The 16,135-nt window shown below is 45.0% G+C and overlaps 1 protein-coding gene across 2 annotated transcripts in view; it reads right to left on the bottom strand.

Moving 5' to 3' along the window:
• Positions 1–15,931, bottom strand: part of sema6cb (semaphorin 6Cb) — an 81,041-nt gene extending 65,110 nt beyond the window's left edge. The window contains exons 1-2 of one of the 2 annotated variants that reach the window (XM_088306967.1): positions 15,681–15,931; positions 5,218–5,313 (exon numbers count right to left, since the gene is read on the bottom strand). The gene's annotated coding sequence lies outside the window, so the exon portion shown is untranslated. The remainder of the gene's footprint in view (positions 1–5,217; positions 5,314–15,680) is intronic. The other variant, XM_088306968.1, reaches the window with a different exon arrangement.
• Between the last annotated feature and the right edge of the window lie 204 nt (positions 15,932–16,135).

Raw genomic sequence — 16,135 nt, 5'->3', positions numbered from 1 at the left:
CAGCCTTCCGCCTCTTTTCATACTTGAAGCATCCAAAATATTTGTCGCGAGAGAAGCACAACGAGCGCGTCTTCAAAGCATGTCACGCTAATAAACGTTGCGAGTTGCAGCTGTCGGATGACATCACGCAGGTTGGCAACACAGCTGCTGTTTGGTGAACATTCAAGACGACGCAACGACAATTAGCTAGCGTGGCTAACATTAGCATTAGCATCGCTTGGGAATTCTGCCGTCGGGTGCTTGGTGGAGCTTCCCAGATGAACTGGAGTAGAATCAAGCAAGGGTCAGGAGTCCAAAATACGGTTTCAAGGCAAGGGGAAGATTCGGGTTGCAAAGTAACGATGAGATATCGAAATATGGTTCTGAGCCCGCGTTGGGGTTTGAAATGAAGTCAGGGTTCGTGTTTTGAACAAAGGGTTTCAAATCCAGGTGTTACTTCCTGTGCGTGTTGAACCTAAAAATTGGAGTGAGGCTCTGCCTTCCGTTCGGCTTCTTTGCATAAATCCTTGTTTCCTTCATTCCTTCCATATGTCCTTGTTTCTTTCCTTCCTTCATTTCTTTGTCCTACCTTTATGTTTGACTGCTTCTATACATCCTGATTTCTTCCTTCAAATCTGCTTTCATACAGCCTCGTTTCCTTCCTTCAACTCATCTTTTTTCTTGCCTTCCGCGAGTCCTTCCTTGCACTCTTCCTTCCATACATCCTTGCCACCTTCATTCATTCCTTTTTCTTTACATCATCTTTCCTTGCTTCCATACATCCCTGTTTCCTTCATCAACTCATCCTTTTTCATGCCTTCCGCAAGTCCTTCCTTGCACGTTTCCTTCCATACATCCTCCACCTTCATTCATTCCTTTGTCCTACCTTCCTTCGTACATCTCGTGTGCTTTTTTTTCTTCATTCTTAGATATGCAATTGTTTCCTTCCTTGTCTGCTTCCTTCCACACATCCATCTTTCTTCCTTCATGACTTTGTTCCTCCTTCACGATTTCTTGCACACTTCCTTCTTTACAACCTCCATATATTAATTTTCTTTTCTCATTCCTTCATCCTTCCTTCCATTCTTGTTTCCTCTGATTTCCTTCATTAAGTTTTGTCTTTCCTTGCCAACATCCTCGTTTCTCTCCACCATCGCTCCCTTTTGCTTTCCTATTCTTGTCCCGTCCTGTCCTTGACTGCTTCCTTCCTTCGAGTTGAGTCCTTTTCCCTTCCGCGCTTGTGTCCTTCCATCCTTCAATAAGGGAATTAAAATGTGCACAAAATAGCTACTTTTGGCCCACTTTAGTAACTCTCCAAAATGTTTTGTTCGTGGAAGCGATCATTCAAAAGGAAGTGAAATGGTTTGAGAAGAACGACGCTGCCGCGGCAGTCAATAAAGCTTAAGAGAGCACAAAAGGCTCTCCCCAAAAAGTCACGACGGCCGAGGTGAACGGCGGTGTGGCGTTTCCAGGCTTCATTAGCATCCAGCTCACAAAGTCGCGCTCGTCCTTGCCGTCACTTTGAAGCGGTCCCGGCGAGGAGCTTTGAGCGCGCCGCCATCTCGCTGCCGAGACCGGCGCGGGATTAGCCCGCCACCCCCCCCGAGAGGGCGGCGGCGGCGGCGGGCGCCATTTGCACGAGAATTTGCAGTGCGTCAGCAGTCGTGTTGCGGTCACGAGCGCGGCGGATTAACAAGAACGCGTCACTCCGCCGCAGAAGATTTACTGCACCTTGCTGACAACACGTAAAAAAAAAAAAAAAAAAAACAAGCTCACGAGGGACGCGGCTCGCTTTTGACACTCCAACCAACCACACTTGTGTTTTTGTGATTATGTTCACACTGGGAGAATTCCAGAAGTTTTTGCCACAGTAATTTGAATATTAAAACGTTTGTGTTGAACAAAATGTCCTGAACGTTCATCTGATTCGGCTTATTTCCACAAAAATAATTTTTTTTATTGTTTTTGGTTTTTTTATGACTGCAAATTGATGCCGTTTGTGAGTAAAAAAAAAAAAAATTTCAATGCGATTTTTTTGCACCCAAGTATCTGCCAATACCGAACCTCGATCTGATACCTCAGCAACGTATAAGAAAAAAATAATAATAATTCATCTAAAATGTCTTAAATTTATTTATGAAATTTTAAATCTATAAATATGACGTCACGATGGCCTCACAGTGCAGAGGTCGTGGGTTCGATTCCGGTTCCGGCCTTCCTATGTGGATTTTGCATGTTCTCCCCGTGCCTGAGTGGCTTTTCTCCGGGTATTCCGCTTTCCTCCCACATTCCCCCAAAAAAAAACATGCACGGCAGGTTCATTGAACGCTCAAAATTGTCGTGAGATGCGAGCTCGAGCGCGAATGGTTGTTTGTCTGCGTCTGCCCTCCGATTGGCCGGCGACCAGTCCAGAGTGTCCCCCCCCCCTACCGCCCGAAGTCGGCTACGATCGTCTCCCAGCATGCCCGCGACCCTCGTGAGGAAAAGCGGAACAGATAATATGAACCATCGCCGTACGAGCGGAACCAGTGCGATTCCATGAATCACTTTTTTGTTTTATTGAACATGACTCGAACAAAACAATAAATCATTTCAATTAATCTCCAACGCAGAGCAGACTGCAGATGAAAAAAAAAAAATAACTCATGACATTCACATTCATGTGACTGACTCACAAGTTTTCGGTTCGTGGCCGCCGTTCTGGTTCATTGACAGCAAAACTTCAAGATCGTCGGTTGCGATTTCATTTTATCGCAATAACTTCTTTTGAACTAAAATCAACAACATAATCCACAGCCTAATGGATTATTAAAAGAATCATTGGCGGCCCTCGTTTTTCAGAGTCGTGGGGGTGTGTGTGCGTGTGTGTGTGTGTAAACCTGCGATGAGCACATGCACTCCCCGAGCCCAAACCTCGAGGGAAGGATGACGAACGGCGACTTTGAGGAGTCATAAGGCTCACGTGGCGGCGCAACAAGCCGCTCTTCTTTAGAAAGCCTCCCACGACACGCCTCACCCAAATTACACATCTGACACCACCTCGTGTGTCACAAGGGTCCCCCCCCCCCACCCCAGCTGTCCACTTCCCAGCGCCCACCATCGTCGTCATCATCGTCGCCGTGATGCCACAACAATTATTTGATTCATTAATAACTGTCTGAGCGCGTCAATCAAAAGTCCGCATGCTCATCTTTGAGCAGCGTGTCCGCCGATCCCCTCCAATTAAGACAATGGAGGCCTCAATTACACGTTGAGCGACACTTAATCTTTAAAACCGTTATTAAAATGCCTCACACACACACGCATCCATTTTCATTTTCGCCCACTTCTCAAGGGTCGCGTCGCAGCTTTGGCGGGAAAGTCCGCACGTCCCCCCCCCTCTCCCCCCACTTGGTTGCAGCTCTTCCTGGGAATCCCAAGGCGTTCCCAATCCAGCCAGAAGGAAGTCTCGCCAGCGTGTGCTGGGTGGTCCCGAGGCCCTCCTCCTGGCGGGACGGGCCCGGAACACCTCATCGGGGTGGCATCCTCACGAGATGCCCCGAACCACCTCATCCGGCGCCCCCTCCCGGTGGGAAGGCTGCGGAAATCCCAACCCAGCGCCAAACAACCAATCGTTGAGTAGATCACAATACACGAGCAACGATGCGTCGAGGAAGCTCAAAATCTGTCGGCCCAAAATCGTGCCACGCTCGTGGAGTCTGACGTCGACGTTATAAAGTTGCCCTTTGGAACCGAAAGCAAGTTGTCATTTGATTTAAAAAAAAAAAAAAAAAAGCTTCAGTTTGATTTTTCCTTCAAGTTGTAAAACCGCAAGCTGTGATTGGACGTGACGGACGCGCGTAAAAAAAAAAAAATGAGCGAGCTTCCAGTTGCAGCACGACTGCCACATTGATGTCTTCTTCGTGTGTGTGTGTGTGTGAGTGTGTGTGTTATCAGAGTGAAGCAGCGTTGAAGGTCACAGCAGGCGGCATCCAGCCCGCCATCTGCTTTCCATCATCCCGCGGGGCGACCTGTCATCCGCGCTCACTGACCCGTCAACGGGCGCTGAGGACTGGTCGTGCGGGTTTGTCGTCGAGACGAAAGCCATTTTGTTTCCATATGAGCGGCAAATTGACAACACAGCGCTCTAGTCTAGTCGTCTCACTCACAACATTTTTCCCCACTTTGAGCTCGTCGGCAGTGCGGACGCATTCTCAAACATTTCATTTCGATTTCCACAGAAGAAGAATTAATGCGAGCAAATTATGTGGTGGATTAGAAGCCAAACTCACGAGTGATCTCATTAAAGAGTGTTAAGGACTCTGAAAAGAACAAGAAAATTATTTTTTTTTTTTTTCATCAAGATGAAAAGTTGGACTCTTCCTTGATTTTTGCAAGCAGTGTAATTCTAAAAACTGTTGTTTTTTTTTACCGCCAAAATGAAAGTTTGTCCAAGAAAAAAAAAAGAAAATATTCCTTCAAAATAGACTGTTTGAAGATTAATTTTTTTCCAAGATAAATCAGATTAAGGGTTGCAACTCACAGTCATTTCAATAATTGAGTAATTTGAGGATTAGTTTGTGATTAATTGGATTTAAAAAAAAAAAAAAAAAAAAAAAAAAAGGAAGAATGCATTAATTTCCTTTGATCAAAAACATGACAGACGGATTGGATGCAGGAAATGCACAAAGAAATTCATTCGGATTTTGTTGGTTTGGTCAGAAAAAAGGCAAAAAACGTTGACGGAACAAACATCAAAACAAAAGCCACCCCCCCCAAAAAATAATTAAATAAATAAATATAATTTAGTAGAATTATTTTTTTTGGAACGACTCAAATTTTGCCAACAATTTATCTTTTAATTTTAATTTTCCCCGGCAAAATTTCTTACAAGAAAACAATCATAATTTTAAATTCAGATTACCAACTAAACTCATAAAAATGGGAAAAAGAAAAAAAAAAGTTTCATTCATTTCACAGCACAAAACAATCTATGGTCGCCTTCTCTCTGAATTTTGTCCCCTTTTTTTTTTTGCCCCCCCCTTCACCTCCTGCTGTGTTGATCAGATTTGAACAACATCCAGCAATCACGCGTCTCCAAAGCAGCAGGAGCTTTTTTTTTTTTTTTTTTTTAAATGCATCTTATTGAGCGAGCACAAAGCGGATCAGTGTTGTGCACCAACACTGCGCTCCGCAAATCAAACATTCCACCGCCGCTAATTACACAAAATCCGCTTTTGGAACGCAATCACGGCGTACCTTAGCTCAGCTCAGCTCAGCTCAACATCCGTCCGTCCGTTCGTCCGTCCGTCCATCCCACGTGAAGACAGTCCACAAGCAAGTGCGCAAACGGTCCTGTGAAGGAACAACAACGTGAGGTCAGCGAGTCTTCAAGTCTCGGAAGGGCCTTAAAAAAAATAATAATAATAATAATAAGGTTCCCTGTGGTTGTTGATCGGCAGCAGCAATTAAAGCTTCTTGCAGGCTGAGCAACGCAGACCAAAGAGACTAAACTGACAATTGAGAATTAAAAAAAAAGGTTGGTAGGTTTTACTATTATTTATTGATTTATATTTTGCACATCTTTTTATTGTTATCTATTTATTGATGGCACGGGCCCATCGTGGTGCATTTGAAAGTTTATCATGTTTTGAAGAAGTTTTCCGATCTTTATTTCGGCGACTTCTTAGCAGGGCTGCGAAGGAGCTTCCTTTGCTCTCTTTGCAGTTAATTGAACTCGAGTTCACTTTTTCTTTCCCCCTCCTTCTTCACGGCGAGCAAAGAGAAGGAGGAGGACGCGAAGACGAAAAAAATCAATTAAAAAAAAACGCGCCAGCGGGTGCTAGTTAGCCCTATTGATTGATTGCTTGATCAACAAACCTCGCCCACGTCAGCACACGTCGAATTTCACGTTCTTTCCGTATCATTTCGATGAGAAATGAAAACGAAAGGCCGATTGGGTGACAGATCGCCCGATCGACTTCCGGACTCTCGACAACGCCGCACATGGAGCCCATTTTGCGTGTACGAGCTTTGTAGCGCCTCGTCAACTCGGGCCCGCCGGGATTCGCTCCCACTCGTCATCCATCGCGGCCAGAAAGCGTCCAAACCGCAACTTGGAAGCGCAGCAAAGGAAAAGCGCCACCGGAGCAAAGATTGGCTTGATTGGATCCGGGCCTGGCGGTCACGTGACCCGGCCTCATCAGATGACTTTTGCGAGCGCTCGTTTTGGCCGCGACGGACTCGTCGGCGTTTCTTGTCGGAAAAACGCGCGTTTCCCATTACGACCTCTAAGACGCGATGAGTGGAAGCTTAGCAGCCGCTTGGACGATGTCGCGATCCCAGCAGGAGTGAAGATTTAGACGGTCACGCGAGATCAACCCTGCAGGAGGTCTGAGGAGCTTAAGACAATTGTCTTCTTCCGCTCGATTGCCTTTTGCTCGGATGTCAGCAGAATACAGTGAATCCCATTAAGTGCAAGGGAGACGTTTAAGACCCGCCGGCACAAAGTCAAAAGCTGCAATATAGACGGAACAAAGTTTTTTTTTTGCCTTTAAACCTCTCCAATATGCTTTAAACCATAGGTGTCAAACTCTGGCCCGCGGGCCAAATTTGGCCCACCGTGTAATTATATTTGGCCCGCGAGGCTATACCAAATGACGACTATCCCATTTCATATTCTATTTGATAAAAGTAACATTCAAAACGATTTAAAAAAACTAAACATTGCATTGCATTAATAAAACCAAAAAAAAATAAAAATCAGCATTTATATTGTTTTTAAAGAAATGTAAGAATTTATATTTAAAAATTTTTAGTTTTACTTTTTGGCCCAAGAGTAAAGCACCTTGTAATCCAGTGCACTTTAAAAAAAAAAAAAAAATTTTTTAAATGCCTGATCTCAATTGATAAAACCATTTATTGATACTTTTAATAACGACTTTTCCCCCCGATAAATTTACATGACTTCACATGCCATGTGATATCTTGTCACTTCGGAAAAGTAGCGTATCAAAACAAAATGGCGGAAGTCATTTAGTCAATGTTAACAAGCATGAAGGCAGATGTATTTTTTGTTTTGATCAGGTTATGTGAAAAAAAAAAAAACGGACATGATTAACGCATTGGCTTCTTCATGTAAATATTCACATTTTTATTTTATGAGTTACAGAAAGAAGTTTGTATGAATTGCAGCGTTGCCTTCCATTCCTAAGTCAAATTGCGTGAAATCCTTCATTGAATCGAAAATCCATCAAAGTGAATCGAAAAATCGAATCCTTGTGTATCGAATCAAGTCGATTTTGGAAATTTGAATCGTTTGTGAAAACGGCTTAAAATCGAGCCGTTCATGGATGTTGCAAAATAACGGTCCAAGAAACACGCTAGTTTGGAAACATCTTGTGTGCCAAGAGTAACCTTTGTGATATCTTGAACGTTCAATAACAATGTCGGCGTACGACCACAACTCTCGTCGTAAACCCCCCCCCCAAAAAAACACGCCTTCCTTCTATTTCCCCCAAGTTGTCAGCGCTGTCGCCGATCCAAAAAGAGCAAAAACCTGATGTGCGATTCTTGTTTATTGTCTTTTTGCTCCTCTTCCTTCCTTCCACTTCCCAAGAACGTCAGTCCGCGGAATTTGGCAAGCGTCGTCTCATAAAAACGTGACGGAAAAAGCCTGCGTGGCCTCGAGCCAACTGACCATGTGATCACCGGACAACGTCCAAACAAACTCGGCGCATTCCGCACTCTCGCCATCCCATAATAACAAAGTCCTCGTTTCGAGCGGTTTCCAGGTGGCCCCGATCCGTCGCCACCTCGCGGGAAGTCTCTCCAGCTGAACCTCGCCCTCCCGCCTCCCTCCCCAGCAGCGCCGCGCTCACCCATTTATTCATTTCCCCTTCAGTCGGCTGTGACACGAGAGGCGTCAGCAAGCCTCGTTCTCTCCACGGAAAGTGGAAGAGGAGGAGTGGATGTGCGCTCGTGTGTGCGAATTAGCATCGCGTAATTACAAGACACGGCCCGTCATTTGGCCTAAAGCCCCCCCCCCCCCCGTGCCGTTGACGGCCACTCCATGATAGCCGAGATGAATGTCGGAATTCAGGCTGTTAGTTTAACTGATGGTGCATTCGGCGCCGTAATAAGCGAGGGCGGCTCGCCACCGCTTTCCAGACAGCATTATCATGCTAATGCCAGCGAGGAGGAGATAAAGCGCAAAGTAACACCAAAAAAAAAAAAAAAAAAATCTATCACTAAATAAGGAGTGGAGACAAAGAGGAGGATGGCTCGCCCGCCCGCCCGCCGCTGCCCCCGCAGGCGGGGAGACAAATGGACTCGGACACTCGGTTCATTAAGAGAACACGGTCTAATTAAAAAGATCTCGCCGGTCGGGATTCAGCATGAGCAATGACGAGGCTGCTGATGCACTTTTGAGATTATCAACATCTTTTCCAACCAAACATTTTACGAGGGTTAAATATCCGATTCACGGTTTTATGACTCGATATCGGTCGCTGAAAAATGAATATCGATTAAAATCGATGACTCGATTTTTAAAACGCAGCTCGAGTTATTAAGAGTTTCATTTATTTCGATAACAAAACCTAAATATACTTGAAGGCGGTTTATTATCCTCGCAAATTTGTTTGCCTCATCGTTGTAATCCGAGTCGCGTTCACGCCACACTTGTTTGGCCGCATTTTGGAACGCCGTCGCTCGTGAACAAGTCAAAGTTGTCTTCCGATTCATTTGCCTTGATTACGTCAAAATAATTGATTGCGATGTAGATGCAGGTATCGCTCGTGTTTGTTGAAAAACTCAAAGGAAGAGGACCTTGAAAAAAATAAAAAAAATAATTGTATCCTAAATCACAAACGCGACGTTGAAAGGGGGAAATAAAAAGCTGCAATTAGAATATTTTTTCAAACTCGTTGAGCCGGAATCTTTCGGGACATCTGACAATTGGGCCGTTGCCGTCTTTCGCCGGAATTCGGCTCTTAGCAGCATGTGTGTAAACATGATTCACATCATCAGATTCATCTCGCAACAAAGCAAACGCAATTATCAAAAACAACGATGCACTCTTTTATATCCGATCGCAGGCAATCAAGCGCTGATTAGACAAAGAAACAGGACGGAGCGATAATACCATTTTATGATTGCGTAGACGCAATCGCGTGAAGGCCTCAAGAGAGAAAAAAAAAAGAAAAATCAAAAGGTAATGATGAGGCAACCAGGTCGTGCAAATAATCAATCGGCAATCCATGCCGAGAAAATGACGCGGGTGCGGCGTTGACAGCAAACATTTGATGTGCGCAAACGAGTGATTGGAAAAGCGGCGCCGATGAGTCACGCAGATTAAATTGACTTTAATTAAAGTAAAAGTTGCCCAAGCAACGTGTCGTGCGTGGCAATGATGAAACGGCGATTGTCTTGTCAACAGAATGAAAGCTTGTTCCCGGAGTGGCGAAACACAAACATTCATGCGATGCTCTGCCGGGACAAACGAACGCAGAAAGTTCAGTTTGCACACGTCACTTTTCATTTGAGTCAAAACAATGAAGGGAAAACAAAAAGAAAACCGAAGTGTTTGGTGCTCGAGCAGCACTAGGCCACGCCCCTTAAAGGTACACAACATGTCATATTTATTTACATTCTCATTCTTGTTTTTTTTCCTCTTGATAGTTTTATTTCAAAATGTACGTTTATTTTTTTCTTTATATAAAAAAAATGGTGGCGTTTTGGGGGGACTGGATGAGATTTCAAGAAATTTCAATGTGGAAATTGATTTCATTTGATCGTTCAGAGTCAATTGAGTTCCGAGATTGTACACTGAATTAAATCTATTCATGAGTCAAGGTGCCAATTTATTTACTCAACGGAACAAAATTAAAAAAAAATTAATAAATAAAAAAAAAGTAAATGTAAACTGGTTTATTTTACTAATATTTTGTGTATTATTTAAAATACAAAATCCCACGAATTATGGAATGGGATCATGGGATAAAAAAAAAAATGTAACAGATAATGGTCAAGCAATTATTGGGGGTGGGGAGGTTATTTTGACATTAAAATCAAGAGTATTAAAAAAAAATATTCTATAAATATAGAGGATGGAATACAAGTATGGAATAAAAACGCTGCAATAAGACAATAAAAATAAAATATTGACAAAAAAAAAACTCTGGAATGAAACCGCAAAAACAAAAATAAAGAAATCATGAAACTATGGAAAAAGAATGTGACCTCTGACGAGAGAAAACATGTAAGCAACTAAACTGAAAATCATCTCCAAGTATGAAATACAAATCTTTGTTAGTTTTGTTAATTTGACACTTTTTTTTTTTCTTTCTCGGACTTGGCGAGTGGGTTGTTTTCGCCTCGTTGGACGTTTGCCTGCTCGGAATTCAAGTGACACCGAGCGTGCCCCCCTCCATTTATTAACAATGCCCCCCCCCCACCTCCCTTCAAATATCCGTTTAAAAATAGACTGAGTCGTATGGAAAGCAGCCCGGAGTTCGGAGAAGGAGCGCGCGAGCTTCCAAGGCAAATATTGCGCACATATGGCGAGTGTTAAAGAAATACGGACGCCAATAAAAAAAAAAAAAAAATGAAATATTACACAAGACGCACGCGCTCGCTCTCAACGCGTTACCACGCTTAAGCAAGTCCGCTCGTCTTCGAGAAGAACAGACTATGAAATGGACTTTTCGAGCAATAGCGACGTGTCCGCGATGCCGGTGAAATTAAACAAGCATTAAAAAGAAAAAAAAAAAAATCTGTGCTGATCTGATGAGCTCTGAAAACGTGAATGCGAGCGAATCTTCTCAATTTTGACCATCTGGAGCAATTGCGGCAATTTGGCTCGTCGAGCAACCCCACGACGACTTTCTGAGCAAATGACGACTCGCAAGAGCAGCTGAGCTAGCCGAAGCGCTGTCGTATTAAAAAAAAATAAATAAATAAAAAATTCTTAAAGTCAAAGAAATGGAAAAAAAAAAAATACTGCTTCCGATTAATCGATTTTTAAGACACCCAATCGTGTTTCATTAATGATGCGCCTCTGTAAAGCGCTCACTTGTTTTCCAAAGTCGCAATTTAAAACCACGACAAGAAAAATGCAGTAAAGGTCTCGAATCGTTGATCCTCTGAGTATTTTGTCCAACGCATACCAAAGACGTGAAATGAAGACACCCGGGAATCGTTTTGAATTGCGAAAACAAAACATGCGTAATCACAAGATGAACGACTGTCAAGGTCAAAGGTCAAACGGGTCTATTTGCAGAAAGAGACCTCGTTCAGGCGCCTCTCGATGAAAAATGACATTAAATACGTGACGAAGGAGGCGCTGACGGAGCTCGGAGGGGCGGTGTGGTGCGGGGGGGGGGGCTGGGAGGGGGAGGGGCAGCACAGAAGAGAAAAGTCATTTTGGACTTTTAATTTCTTGCTTGGTTTCACATCTGCGGGCCATAAAAAGCTTCATTTTGCGAGACGGCATGGTGACTCCTCCCCTTCACGCTGTTATGCTAATTGCTTTCGCAGAGATGTGACGACGGCTTTTGTCTTCGTCGACGGCTTTTTCCTCAAACTTTCTTTTCCGACTGGATTTGAACACGAGCCGAGACCTCGTGACACGACTCGCGTCGGCTGTCAATCAACCAACCAACGTGTTGTGGTCGCAGTGACCTCTGTCGGCAGCACTTCTCATCTTTCTACGGCCGCCGCGATTTGTGACATTTGATGTCATCACACAAAGTCCTTTTGTGATTGGACATTTCAAGAACACCAAACATAAAAAAAAAAAAATATATATATATATATATATTTCTCTCTCCCCCCCCCCCCCTCCTATTACCTCTCTCTGCCCTCCTCTCCTCTGTGGCGGGCTTCTCCAAATGAATGAGGCACAAAGCCAATTATTTGGGGAAAACCAAGAATTTTTGCAAATGTTAAGCCCCACGTTCAACATTAATAGGAGCACTACAGAACGGCCGCGTCTCATTTCACTTCATACCGACTTACGATCGGATCGACGATCGGTTTATTTGCAATCGGTGACTGGCCTTGAAAATCCTCATCGCATCAAGTCTAGTTCCAATTAATTATATATATTTTTTTTAGCCTAATAGCATAAGTCCCTGAGTCGTTTTTCATTCAACAAACATGACTTCATAGCCGCAATTCTACCTTTGCAGATTACTATGACCTGAAGGACAGACACGAAGGAAGAAAACTATTTTTAGAACGCACGCTGGTGTTTTACGGACGTTGGGACAGACGGTTACAAAAAAAACAACAAAAAACCACGGAGGCAATTATGTGACTCGCCTAACGACTTGTGGGTTTAATAAACACCTGAAAGCGCATCCGCCACGTTGGCTGTCATTTTACAGTTCACGCGAGCGGGAGCATATCAGAAGCTCGCTCGTAACAAAAATGTTGGCTTGCAACAAACATAAAAAATTAAAATAAATAAATAAAAAAGGCTTGTGAATTCAAAGTTCCACAGTAATAAAAAAAAAATAAACGTGTATTTTTTAAAATGGGTCAATTCAAGCCGCAACTTCATCGAAGGATTAATGGTGGTCACTTTATTAGGTACAGCATGACAGGTGCTTGTCATAAAATCTGTAACTTGAAACAAATCTTTCCGCAAAAATATGTCAAAGCATCAAATGAGATATCAGTCGAGCTCACCAGAACGCCTTTGAGTCTGTATTTAAAAAATAAAAAAATTAAAAAAACAACATATCTAAGCTTTCCCGTCATCCCGCAAGTCACGAAAAGCTCACGGAAATCTCGACTTTGATTTCTCAGAAGCTTTTTTTTCACGTTTAGCGTGTGATCAAAGCAGCATGAGCTTGAAAACGTGACGCGGCCGCCGCAACACAGCAAATCAATAAGCAAGCGTCTACGCCGCCGGCGATTTCCTCACAAGCTGGCTTTCGTTTTTGCCGCGTCTCGGTTAATCGCCGCGAGGGGAGTGAGTGACACGCCGACGTATTCTTGTCCGGGTTTGAACGAAACGCGGCGCAGGTGCATTGTGGGTAGACGTGACTATCAACCAATCGTGTTGACGAGCCGGCGCATTCGTGCGCACGAGGTCCGCTCGCACGCGCTTCAATGCGGTTCGGACAGATGGCGAGGTGAGGTGAGGCGAGGCTGCGGCGGCGTGGGTGGTTTCCGTGGTTACCCCTCGGCTAAGCCTGACCACGGCGCTTCATTTCGCAATAACAAAGATGGGTTGGGCGAGAGGGACTTCAAATAAAAGCGGATGTTAAAAAAAAAAATAAAAAAATTTACACGCATTCAATTAAAAATAAAACTACAAATAATTTGGAGCAAATGCGTTTTAACAAATCAAAAAGCATTTAAAGTGTGTGGGAGAGGGGAAACATTGTAAAAGTATTCCCCAAACAGACACCCCCTCGTGCTCCGATTGGCCCCCTGGTTGCCGGGGACGACGGCGTGCTGTTAGCGGGCTAACTTGCAATCGCCGCCTTCTTTCCTTGGCGTCTTTAAACGCCACTCAACAACTTCCCGATTTAACGAGCTTGAAATGCTTCCATGTTGGGGCCGCGCACGCCCACCTGGACGCCACTTCATCCGACTCCATGTTCCCCAAGGGCCCCCCCCTGCGCCTCATTTCAACCCCCATTACCCCGAGGGCCGTTAAGGAGGTGCCATCTGCAGCCGGGGACCCCCCAAACTCAACGCTGGGGATGGAAAAAAAATTACACACAGGGATTCATGCTCCATTAGCTGCGCCGACAGGGACGGCGACCAATCAGAATCCGGGGAAGTCGCGTGGCATAAATTTGGACGACGTTTACAGTATCTCGCAAAAGTGCCACGAGGCGCCATATTGAATTTCCACTGACCTGCATGAGCGTGACGACGCATCTGCTCCTCGTTTACAACCCAATGGATAATTGGACCTGATCGGGGCATTTTCACTCGGGGGGGGGGGGGTCCTCTCACTTTTGTTGCGTTCTCTTTACACAGAAATGGCGACGGAGCTATTTTCAGGGTCAAGGAAATTTGCACGGCTATTTTTATCTAATATTTGCTATTTTGTCGGTGTCGTAAAAGTACGATATATCGACCGATATGTGAGGTGTGTGCTCATTTTTGGGGAGATAATGCAAGCCACGTGAGCAAAATCGTCGAAGGCAAAACAAAACCTGAAACCTGAGCTCATCATCATCATCATCATCATCATCCAGTACGTTTAAACGTGACAAAAAAAAACGAGAGAACTTCAACCAGAGAGGCCCGCTAAGAACAGTGAAAATTAGCGAATAAAAAATGTAAAAGTTATGTAATAGCCTCTAGATACCACAAGAGGGCGGCAAGACAAGGCTTTCGCTTTAGTGAAATTCCTCAACGCCAACATAGTTCCTTCGTCCCAAGATGCCAAACGATCGTGACGAAGTTTTGACACAGATATGATCGGCTGGCTCGGATCAGATAAGATATTTGGCATTTTATGCAAATCTGTGATCGGTTAATAAATCATAGTTTCTCCGCATCTACAGTCAGATTTTTTTTTTTTTTTAAATAATTAGTTTTTATGGGAGGGTCGGGTTCGCCCACCCAGCCACCTGGCGCCACAACCCCACCCGCCTTTTACCCGTGTATTTAAGTGTTATTAGAATATTTTTTGGTCGCGGGCCGGGCCAGTCTCACTCCGATGGTATCGGTCATGAACAAGTTGTTGCAAGACCAATGGGACTGCTTCTGTAAGCGATCCAATTTTAAATGCGTCCTCACAGGGCTGGCCCTCGGCGACGTCAACCCGTCCGACCGCTGATTGGTTGGTCTGAGCGCGTGTACCACGTATATTTGTTTTTTTTTGCCACACTATTAGATGAACATTGTGAATTGTTCCACATGACGAACGAAACGGTGTTGTTTGCTTTCGACAACTGCGACATCATCGTGGCGTTCTCAAAGGTGGATTAAAGCGTTTAAATCGCCACGAACGGCCCAGGTGCCGCACAAACCGAGAAGGACAACTTGATGGACTGCGAAATGGGACGAAAGCCGAATGGAAGTCGCCTCCGGTCAGGCCAACAAACTGGACGTTCGGAGCGGAACCGGCTCGCCATCATCGCCGTGATGTCACTGCAGCAGCAGCAGTGACAACAGCAACAGCAGCAGCAGCAGCAGCAGACGGCGAAGCCAGGTCAGGGCGAATTCTCCCGGGGACGAGGTGACAACTTGAACGGCAGCCACAGCAGCAGCGGCGGCAGCAACAGTGACGTGGCGTGCACGCGCACCGACGGCTGCCTGCGCGTGCACAAAGACAGGCTGACCTGTTCTCAGCATCTTCTTCCCTTGCACAACTGCTTGCTCCTTTTGTGCAGCAGCAGAACAATGCTGCGAGAACAATGAGCTCATCGAGACGCCAGGACCTGGCAGGTCGAAGGGAGCTCGGCACAACATTTAGATACGATTTTTTTTTTTTGGGGGGGGGGGTTGCTGATTAGATGAGCAGCCACGGTGCTGAGTGGACACATTGTGGAGTCAGATGCTTTTCATTAGCGTCATACTCGGTGCGCAAAGTTGCGGAGCGCGGACGTGGACGCCACCAGGCTTGAAAAACTGGAGATAACATCCCCCCTCGCCCCCTCCTGACGGGTAAAAATAAAAACTGAAAAAAAAAAACAATGAAGCCAAAGCGAAGCGAACATGAAAAGGGGGGGGGGAAGTGTTCGTCTTACCTTCTTACTTGACGGGAGCCTCGCGACAAACACACGCACCAAATTGGCCAAGTGTTCGCGAGCTGCTCACTTGGTGGCTTGTTCGATTCCGTGACGTCACGCGGAACCGGTATTCTCCCGTTCTTCGTCTTTCGGCGAGTTTGTGCTCCACGCGCGCTTCCGTATCCCGTAAAGTGTCCTCGCGCTCTGAGGAGACTCGAGCGAACTAGACTGAGACCACAAGCTTTGGCAAGCGGATGAGAACGCGCCCACCTACACTTGAGTGACGGGTAAGACGGCCAATGGCGGGCAAGTTCAGCGAACTGATCTCCTTTCTGATTGGTAGGCTGAGTTTGAGAGCCTCCTTCTTATTACCGCCGCTCACTTCTCATCCAGATGTTAAATGTCTGACTGTATTGGCCTTTGTGAACTGACGCCAGCCAATCAGAGCGCAAGGAAGGCCAGATTTAAATTCA

The sequence above is a fragment of the Idiotropiscis lumnitzeri genome, chromosome 10 (assembly GCF_059441095.1).
Source record: "Idiotropiscis lumnitzeri isolate Australia: NSW breed Sydney's pygmy pipehorse chromosome 10, RoL_Ilum_1.0, whole genome shotgun sequence".
NCBI classification, from domain to species: Eukaryota; Metazoa; Chordata; class Actinopteri; order Syngnathiformes; family Syngnathidae; genus Idiotropiscis; species Idiotropiscis lumnitzeri.
This window is presented reverse-complemented; position numbering and strand designations above follow the sequence as displayed.